The following is a 9,660-nucleotide window of genomic DNA, read 5'->3' as shown; positions in this document are numbered from 1 at the left end:
TAAATCCTGAGCACTGCCAGGTATGGCCAACACTCCCTATTAAATAAGTGCTTTTTAAGAATCAGTACCAACTATGGAGAGAAAAGAAGTCATAAATGAAGTCACTTAGATCTTTACTGGAAACCTATTATGTGGCCAAGAAATAACTGTATATAATTTTGTTTTTCATTTTAGTCATTATTTTAATCAAGTTTAGACATTCTAACTGGTTAATATGTCTCTCAGGTTTCTATTAGTCATAGATTTGAGCTATAAGTCTATAGTTTTTCTACTAGAACAGTCCAAAAGGACCAAGACTGTTCCTCCCAGGACACATATTACACAATTAAGTCATAATTCCTAAGGGCAGTTCTGGGAGTTTAGGGGAAAAGAGTTTATTTTATTTATTTATTTTCTTTATTTTTATCATTTCCAAAGATACTCTTGTGGAGGACACAATGGACAGTGCTCAGAGGCCACTTCTGGTGGTGGGTTGGGAAGAGGCATATATGGCCAGGGCTTAAACCCATGAACTCCCCCATGTAAGACATGTGCTCTACTACCTGGGTTCCCGGCCCAGGAGAAGATTTTCTAAGAGACTTCCAGGTATATACATAGTCAATGTTGAGAAACTATGTTCTAGGGTAATTGGTTTAAAAATGTGACACATGGACCAAGTAGCTGGAACACCTACCCGGGAACTAATCAGAAACACATCTTCTTGGACCTTACGTTAGCAGTACAAGTTAGACTATCTGTATTTTAATCACCTCTCTAGAAGACATGGTCAGCAAACTTTTATTCAAAGGGCCAGAAAGTAAATGAATATGTTAGGCTTTGGGGTCATAAAGTCTTTGTTGCAACTACTCAGTACTGCTATTATCTCATAAAAGCAGCTAGAGACAGTATATCAATAAGAGGGTTCCACCAAGTTCCATAAAAATTTTTCTTAGCAAAGATAGGGGATAGTCCTGAATCTCAATCCGACAACCTCCATTCCAGGGGTTTGAGTATATGGCTTCTTCTTCTTCTGTAGCAATTACTTAGAAACTTCAAATCACAGCCACTTTTTCTTGCTTAGATATCTGAGTTTGATGAATAAGTTAGGCTTATCTAAGGGGTAAGAAAGGAAAGTAGATCCCCATCTCTAAGGAAAAGAGCTATAAAAATCTCTTGCCTCAGACCTGGGAACATTTTGGTCTTTGGTCGGGACTTTGAAAATACTGTCAATTGTTCTTACTGTTATTTTTAATAATAATTATTCTTTATGTGATACAAATAGGGGCTGCAGTTTGGTTGCAGAGGCCTATTCTTTGGAAAAGCTGTTACTGACATCCTCAGCAATGAATGTCACTTACCCATCTTAGCTCTGTGACAACAGGTGGGGAGAATTGCTTGTGCTTGCAGTCGCTTGGTGACAGAACAATTTGTTCTTCGTGCTGTGAGGCTGTTTATTCAGAGGAGGCCCTTGTACTTGTTGTCTTTTCATGATCAGTAGCAGCTCAAAATCAAGCAAATTATTCCCAGTACTCCACATTCAGTGGGGGTGGAGAACTCGGATCCTGATTTGAAAGAAATGAGCCGCTTGGTTGGAACACAAACAACTGTACACTGCCAGGTAAAGAAAGCATTTTTTGGCGGGGGGGGAGTTATATTTTTTTAAGGGAAATGGGTCAATGAAATGGAAACAAATTGATCTTAAAAATTGATTTTAGAAAGTAATGGTTAACTTGCAATTTGTGTCCTGGATTCAGCCCAACTCACATCTGAGCTCCTTCATGAGTGGGTTCCACATGTTGTTTGCAGACCATTTGTCCCAGAAATGTTGGGGAATCAGGAACACATACCCATTTCCAGGGTCTCTGCCTCAATGATTATAACTTTTTGGGGGGTGATGAGATAGCCTATGGCTTTTAATGCCTTCTGGTGTGTCTGGTGAGTAGTGATGAAGGTGAACACTCCTTGTGGGCATTTTCATTTATTTCCATAATTGCACAGATGCACTAAGGGTCTCACTCACAGCTGATCAGAACCAGAGTGGTCCAGATTCTGAGATCTAAGCGAAAATGGCCTTGTCTTAATCATCTCTGCATCCCCAGCAAAGGTGCCCCGAAGGAGAATGTTGTGGAGTCCAGCATGTACAGAAACTTCACAGTATAGGATAAGAGATGAAAGCTAAGGAAGGCCTCATCACTCTGGATCTGACCCTTTCAAGATTCTTCTTGCAGAGGGAGCTCCAAGCAATGAAACACTCGTGATGTATTTCTCCACACACCAGTGTGGTTTAAAATTATTTTGTTTTCTTCTTTAAGAAACAAAGCATACTAAATTACCATGATCAGCTTTACTTTAAATGTGCTGAAAGTCACACAGCTCCTGAGTGGAGGAAGCACGATTCAAATTCCTATACTGGCAATAGGAAAGCTAAGGGAACAAGAGGGTCCCAGGATCTTGCTGAGACTGATGTCCAGGTCTGGATGCAGGACACTTTGCGTGGAGGAGGAAAGACAGGGTTCTGTTGTGGGTGAGTCATCCTCGGCACTTAGGGTCCATATGCTGCTGTGCAACTCTTCAATGACTAAGCAGCAAGTCAATCTGAGTGCATCTGGAGTACAAACGCTGCTCTTTCTTTTAGTCCTGCTTCCTTCCGAAGTGAGACCCATTGCAATTACTGGAATCAAGGAAGACCTCAAAGAGAGAAGAGCAGAAGTGCTGGTAGATACGGCAGAAGCCGGGAAAAGCATTTGTGACGCCCGCCTGTCCTTCACCAACTATAAGACTAAGATGACTGTCCTCTGACGTCCTGATGGATCTATCATATCTTCTAGAATGGCAATGGAGAAGATTATCCATGACTTCTACTCAGATCTTTCCGATAGCCATGCCCACCTGCCCACATACCAAATTCCACAGGATGGATATGTCATTCCCAGTGTTCTCCCTTCCAAAATCCAACACGTCATTTCATCGGTTAAGAAACAAACAGCACCTGGCTCAGACAAGGTCACACCTGAACACCTGAAGAACTTGTCTTTAGCACTCATCAATACGCTGGCTCGGCTCTTCACACACTACCTGTATGAATGCAAGTTTCCGTCCCAATGGAAAACCAGCAGGACTGTACTACTGTACAAGAAGGGAGACATCCACGACATTGGCAACTATCGCCCAATCTGCCTATTGTCTGTCATCTACAAGCTGTTCACTCGAGTCATCCTGAATAGGATTGGCAGAACACTGGATGAAGGACAACCATGCGAGCAAGCCAGGTTCCGCAAAGGATTCAGCACCATTGACCATATCCACATGATAACCAAACTCATTGAGGTTTCTTGGGAGTTCAAGATGCCGCTGTGTCTAATGTTCATTGATTTAAAGAAGGCCTTTGAGTCTGTTGAGATGGAAGTGGTCATTGAAGCCCTAGCCAATCAGGGCATTCAAACTCAATACATCAGGATCCTCCGTGAGCTGTATTGTGGATTCACTACCAGGATCTCACCATTCTACATAGAAGGAATCATCGATGTCAAGAGAGGTGTTCGGCAGGGTGATACCATTTCACCGAAACTCTTCAGTGCTACCCTCGAGAACATCATGCGACGACTGGAATGGGAAGGAATGGGGGTGAAGATAGATGGTCAGCAATTACACCACCTCTGCTTTGCTGATGACATTGTTCTAGTAACACCAAACATTCTAATAACACCAAAAAAATGATGGCCAACTTCGACCATGAGTGTGGAAAGGTCGGACTCCAGCTGAATCTTATGAAGACAATGTTTATGAGAAACAGCCTTGTTCCTGATGCTCCATTCGCTCTCAATGGAATGACCATCTCCGAATGCAACAGTTATGTGTACCTAGGTTGAGAAGTCAACATGATGAATGACCTGGCACCTGAGTTGCGCAGGAGGAAGAGAGCAGCTTGGAATGCCTTCAAGAGCATCGAAGAAATAGCTAAGAGGATGAAGAACCTCCAGCTTCAGGTACATCTCTTTGATTCCACTGTTTTTCCTGCATTAACATACGCCTCAGAGACCTGGACCCTATGCAAACAGGATGAGAACGCTATTCGGGTCTCCCAAAGAGGAATTGAAAGAGCTTTGCTTGGAATATCACGTTTCACTCAAATAAGAGAAAGAATCCAGAGTTCTGACCTCCATCGTCGATCAAGAATCAGGGACGCTGTCTCGTTTGCCAAGGCGTCAAAAATCAGATGGGCTGGACATGTAATGAGATTTGGAGACGACTGCTGGACTAGAGCTGTTACTGACTGGATTCCATGGGAAGTCAAAAGACCGTGTGGCTGCCCACCTACCAGATGGTCAGACTTCTTCATCAAGATCCTGAATGATCAGTTTGAGGCTCTTAGTGTTCCTAGAACGAACAGTTGCCATTGGGCTACACTAGCACGCGACAGGGACAAATGGAGACATTACTGGTGCCTGCTCGAGCAAATCGACGATTAACGGTAAGTCAAGTGATCAAGTGATCCTTCCGAAATAAAGGTGTGGATCTTACTCAGCAAGAAGTAGGACAAGGGCACATGAGGTGCAGAGCCATAGAGGTAGTCTAGAGATCAAGGTGCTTGCCTTGCACACCACTGACCTAGGTTTGATCCCTGGGACCACGTAAGATTCCCTGAACACCACCAGGAGTGATCATTAAGCAGAGAACCAGGGTTAAATACAGCGAGGGTGGCCCCAAATCCACCCCTACTTTCCTCTCCCCCCTCAAAAAAATGAGAAAGAAAAATTATACCATAAACAAAGGATGCTTGAGTCATGAACCATAGGAAACAGGTTTTTTACATTCTTACCTAACATCTTTTGATTTATTGTTGATTTCAGTACCAGTGATTGAACTTATGGTCTTGCACCTCCAGGCAACTGTCTACAACGGAAAGACAGGCCCAACACTCCTTCCTTTATATAAGCCTCATTTAGAGAGGTCAGAGCACAAGCCAAACCACGCCTCTGGACTCTGTGCCAGGTTGTTTCATTCAGGGAGACCTGAAGGGGAGCGTGTGAGGCCCCTCCCCACCCCAACGGACCCAGCACTGGCAGCCAAAAACCTTCAGAAGTCAATTGTCAACAAGCTCATGACCATTCTCCACATACTCGGGCCGAGCCTCACCCATGAGTGAATGTATTACTGGACCCCATGGCCACATTTGCAGCCGCGCAACATCCCATAACTCACATCACTAATACTCTGAGAGTACCACACCTCACTTGATGGTGTTTAAAGTAAGAGGCAATGAATCTTAGAGAAAAATATTTTTTTTACATATATATATATGTCTCTATGTCTAAGCACGCAAGATTCGACCTTTAGCAACATATTAGTGATCTCTTATAGAAGGGCTTAATGGCCCCTGTGTGAAATCTTCACTTCAACAATCTTCACTTACTTTCCTCTAAGGAAAGTTTTTTGGAGCATTTTCAGTGGTTTTTAATAACAAACAATACAAAATAAATTATTTTGGTTCTTCTTTGGGGCTTGGTTGGGACTCGGGATGGAAACATCTAAAATATGGTGGTGGGAAGGTATAATGGTGGTGGGATTGGTGTTCAAACATTAAATGTAATCAAATACTGTGAACTACCTTATAAAGTAAGAAAATTATAAAAATAGAGAGGTTAGAGCAATTGGCCAGGTGAGACTTTCTCTGAGATTACAGAGTCACATGGAAAACCTATGATCACAATTACATGAATTATTATAACTGATTGATAAGCTATAATAATTGTCGACATCTGGGGCCAGAATGATAGTACAGTTTGTAGGGTTCTTGCCTTGCACAGAGCTGACCCAGCATCCATTATGATCTCCTGAGTCAGGAGAAATTCCTGAATGCAGAGACAGGAGTAGCCACTGAGCATCTCCAGCCTTCTCCCTGAAAAATAAGTGTCGATGAGTATAACTCTATGCCCCAAATTCTAGGGATATCTTCTTTTTTTCTCCATACCAACTGTGCTCAGGGCTTACCCCTGGCTTTACTCACTAATTAATCCTGGAAATTCTCAGATAACCACAAGTGGTACTAGGGATTGAATCTGGGTTGGCAGCACGCAAAACAAATGATTCAACCTCAGGTGTTATCTTTTGGGTTCCCAGGATTTTCTTTAAAAAATATCTTTCACCAATATAAACAATGTGCACGATTAAGCATCACTCAGCAGTTTGAGCAGAGCGTAATGTGGCATTTTGTGATTTGAATGTGAAGGTGGATTTACCCAAACCTGGACAGTATAGATTTATACACCTAATCTATGTGTTATAGCCTATTGGGACCACTGTTATCTATGCTTTTTTTTTTTTTAAAATCACCGTGAGATACAGTACAAAGCTTTCATGATTGAGTTTCAGTCATAAAAATGATCAATCACCCATCCTTCCATCAGTGTACATTTTCTATCACCATTGTCAGCTCCCCACTCCCCCCAAACCCACTCCCTGCCTCTATGGCAGAAAATTTCCTTCATACTTTCTACTTTGGGGCATTATGATTTTCAATATAGATACTGAGGCACCATCATGTTTGGTCTTTGGTCTGCTTTCAGCACACATCTCCCATCCTGAATGATCCCTCCAACCATCATTGATCTAGTGATCCATTCTCTATCCCCTGCGCCTTCTCCTCTCCCCCAGCTCATGCAGCAGGCTTGCAACTGTGAAGCAATCTTCCTGGCCCTTGTCTCTATTGCCCTTGGGTATTAGTCTCATACTATGATATTTTATTTTCCAAAATTGAGTGCAGTCATTCTATGTCTGTCCCTCTCTTACTAACTCATATCACTTAACATGATAGTCTCCATGTCCATCCATCTATAAGCAAATTTCATGACTTCATCTTTTTTAACAGCTGCATAGTATTCCATTGTGTAGATGTACCAAAGTTTCTTTAATCAGTAATCTGTTCTCGGGCACTTGGGTTGTTTCCAGATTCTGGCTATTTTAAACAGTGCTGCAATGAACATACAGGTGCATTTGTTATTTCTACTGTACTTTTTTGCATCCTCCAGATATATTCCCAGAAGTGGTATTGTGGGGTCATATGGAAGCTCAATTTCTAGTTTTTTGAGGAATACCCATATTGTTTTCCAGAAAGGCTGGACCATTCAGCATTCCCATCAACAGTGAAAGAGAGTCCCTTTCTCCCCACATCTGCGTCAACACTGGTTTATCTTATTCTTTTTGATGTTTGCAGTGGTGTAAGATGATATCTCACTATTGTTTTGATCTGTATCTTCCCAATGATTAGTGATGTAGAGCATTTTTTCATGTTCCTTTTGGTCATTTGTATTTCTTTTTTGAGGAAGTTTCTGTCATTTCTTCTTCCCATTTTTTGATGGAGTTGGAGTTTTTTTCCTTGGACAGTTCTACTATTGAATATCATTGTTATCTGATGGGTATTGGGTTAATAATTTTTCCCATTCAGTGGACTCTCTCTGTATTTTGGTCGCTGTTTCTTTTGAGGTGCAGAAGCTTCTTAGTTTACTGTAGTCCCATTTGTTTATGTTTGTTTCCACTTGCTTGGTCAGTGGTGTTTCATCCTTAAAGATGCCTTTATCTTCAGTATCATGGAGGGTTCTACCTACATTTTCCTCCATATGCGTTATGGATTCAGCTTTCATATTGAGGTCTTTAATCCACTTTGATCTGACTTTTGTGTCTGGCATTAGGCACAGGTCTGAATTAGTTTTCTTTCTTTCTTTCTTTCTTTCTTTCTTTCTTTCTTTCTTTCTTTCTTTCTTTCTTTTTTTGCAAGTAGCTATTCAGTTTTCCCAGCATCACTTGTTGAAAGTTTTCCTAGCTTCTCTTCACATTTCTTGCTCCTTTATCAAAGATTAAGTGATCATATATTTGAGAGTCTGTGACAGAATATTCAACTCTATTGCATTGGTCTGGAGGTCTGTTTCTATTTCAATAACACACGGTTTTAATGATTACTGCTTTGTAGTATAGTTTGTAGTTAGGGAAGGTGATGCCGCCCATCTTCTTTTTCCCAAGGATTGCTTTAGCTCTTTGTGGGGGTTTATTGTTCCATCTAAATTTCAGGAGTGTTTTGACTATTTCTTTGAAGACGGTCATGGGTATCCTTACAGAGACCACATTGAATCTGCATAATGTTTTGGGAGGTATTGCCATTTTGGCAATGTTAATTCTTCCCAATTCATGAGCAGGGATTGTATCTCCATTTCTTAGTGTCCTCTTTTATTTATTGAAGCAGTATTTTGTAATTTTCTTTGTATAGGTCCTTCCCCTCTTAGTTAAGCTGATTTCAAGGAACTTGATTTTATGAGGCACTATCGTGAACGGATTGTTTTATTTATTTATTTATTTGATCTTTTTAAACCGCACCTTTTTTCAATTTTTATTTTTTATTTTAATGAATCATTGTGAGATACATTTACAGACTTAAAGATTTTCATGATTGCATTTCAGTCAAACAACATTCAAGTACCCATCTCTCCACAACTGCCCATTCTCCACCCCCAATGTTCCCGGTATCCCTCCCCCGACCCCCACCCCTTCCCACCTCCTCCCTCTGTGGTAGGCACAGAGATTATTTTTTAAATGTCTTTTTCCTCCATTTGATTATTTGTATATAGGAATGCCATGGAGTTTTGGATGTTGATTTTGTAGTATTTGACTTTATTATACAATCCTAATGTTTCTAGGAGGTATTTTTTGTAGAGTCTTTTGGGTTTTCTAAGTATACTATCATGTTATCTGCAAATACTGATAGCTTTTCTTCTTCCTTTCCTATCTGGATGCCTTTGATATTTTTTTCTTGAGTAACTGTTACAGCAAGGATTTCCAGTACTGTATTGAATAGTAGTGGCAAGAGTGGGCAACCTTGTATTGTCCCTTATTTTAGAGGAGAAGTCTTTTCGTTTCTCCCCATTGAGAATGATGCTTGCTGTGAGCTTGTGGCAGATGGCTTTGACTATACTCCAACCCATACTGAGGAAAGCTCCTTCAATTCCCATTTTGTTGAGAGTTTTTATCATAAATGGATGCTGGATCTTGCCAAATGTTTTCTCTGCATCTATTAATATGATTATATAGTTTTAATCTTTTCTTTTATTGATATATTGTATTAGATTGATTGACTTGTGAGTATTTAGTCATCCTTGCATCCCCAAGATGATTCCTATCTGGTCAAGGTGTATGATCTTTTTGATGAGTTTTCAGATTCTGTTTGCTAGGATTTTGTTGAGTATCTTTGCATTTGTATTCATCAGCGATATTGGCCTGTAGTTCTCTTTCTTTGTGTATCTGCCTGCTTTTGGTATGAGGGTGATATTTGCTTCATAGAAACTGTTTGGAAGTGCTTTTGATTTTTCAGTTTCCTGAAAAAGCTTGAAAAGAATTTGGAGTAAGTCTTTAAAAATTTGGAAGAATTCACTAATGAATCCATCTGGGCCAGGACTTTTGTTTTTGGTGAGACTTTTTTTTTTTAAATCACCATTTCAATTTCCTTGATAGTGATAGGTTTTCAGGTATTTCAAGTCTTCTTTGTTCAACAAAGTCTTCTTTGTTGGGAGGTTATAGGAATCCAAGGGTTTATCCATTTCCTTGACGTTTTCTTTTTTCATGGCATAAAGATTCTCAAAGTAATCTCTGATGATTTGAATTTCTGTAGTTTCTGTTGTGATGTTCCCCTTTTCG

This window comes from Sorex fumeus, unplaced genomic scaffold (assembly GCF_029834395.1).
Source record: "Sorex fumeus unplaced genomic scaffold, SorFum_2.1 ptg000002l, whole genome shotgun sequence".
In the NCBI taxonomy this organism is placed as follows: Eukaryota; Metazoa; Chordata; class Mammalia; order Eulipotyphla; family Soricidae; genus Sorex; species Sorex fumeus.
This window is presented reverse-complemented; position numbering follows the sequence as displayed.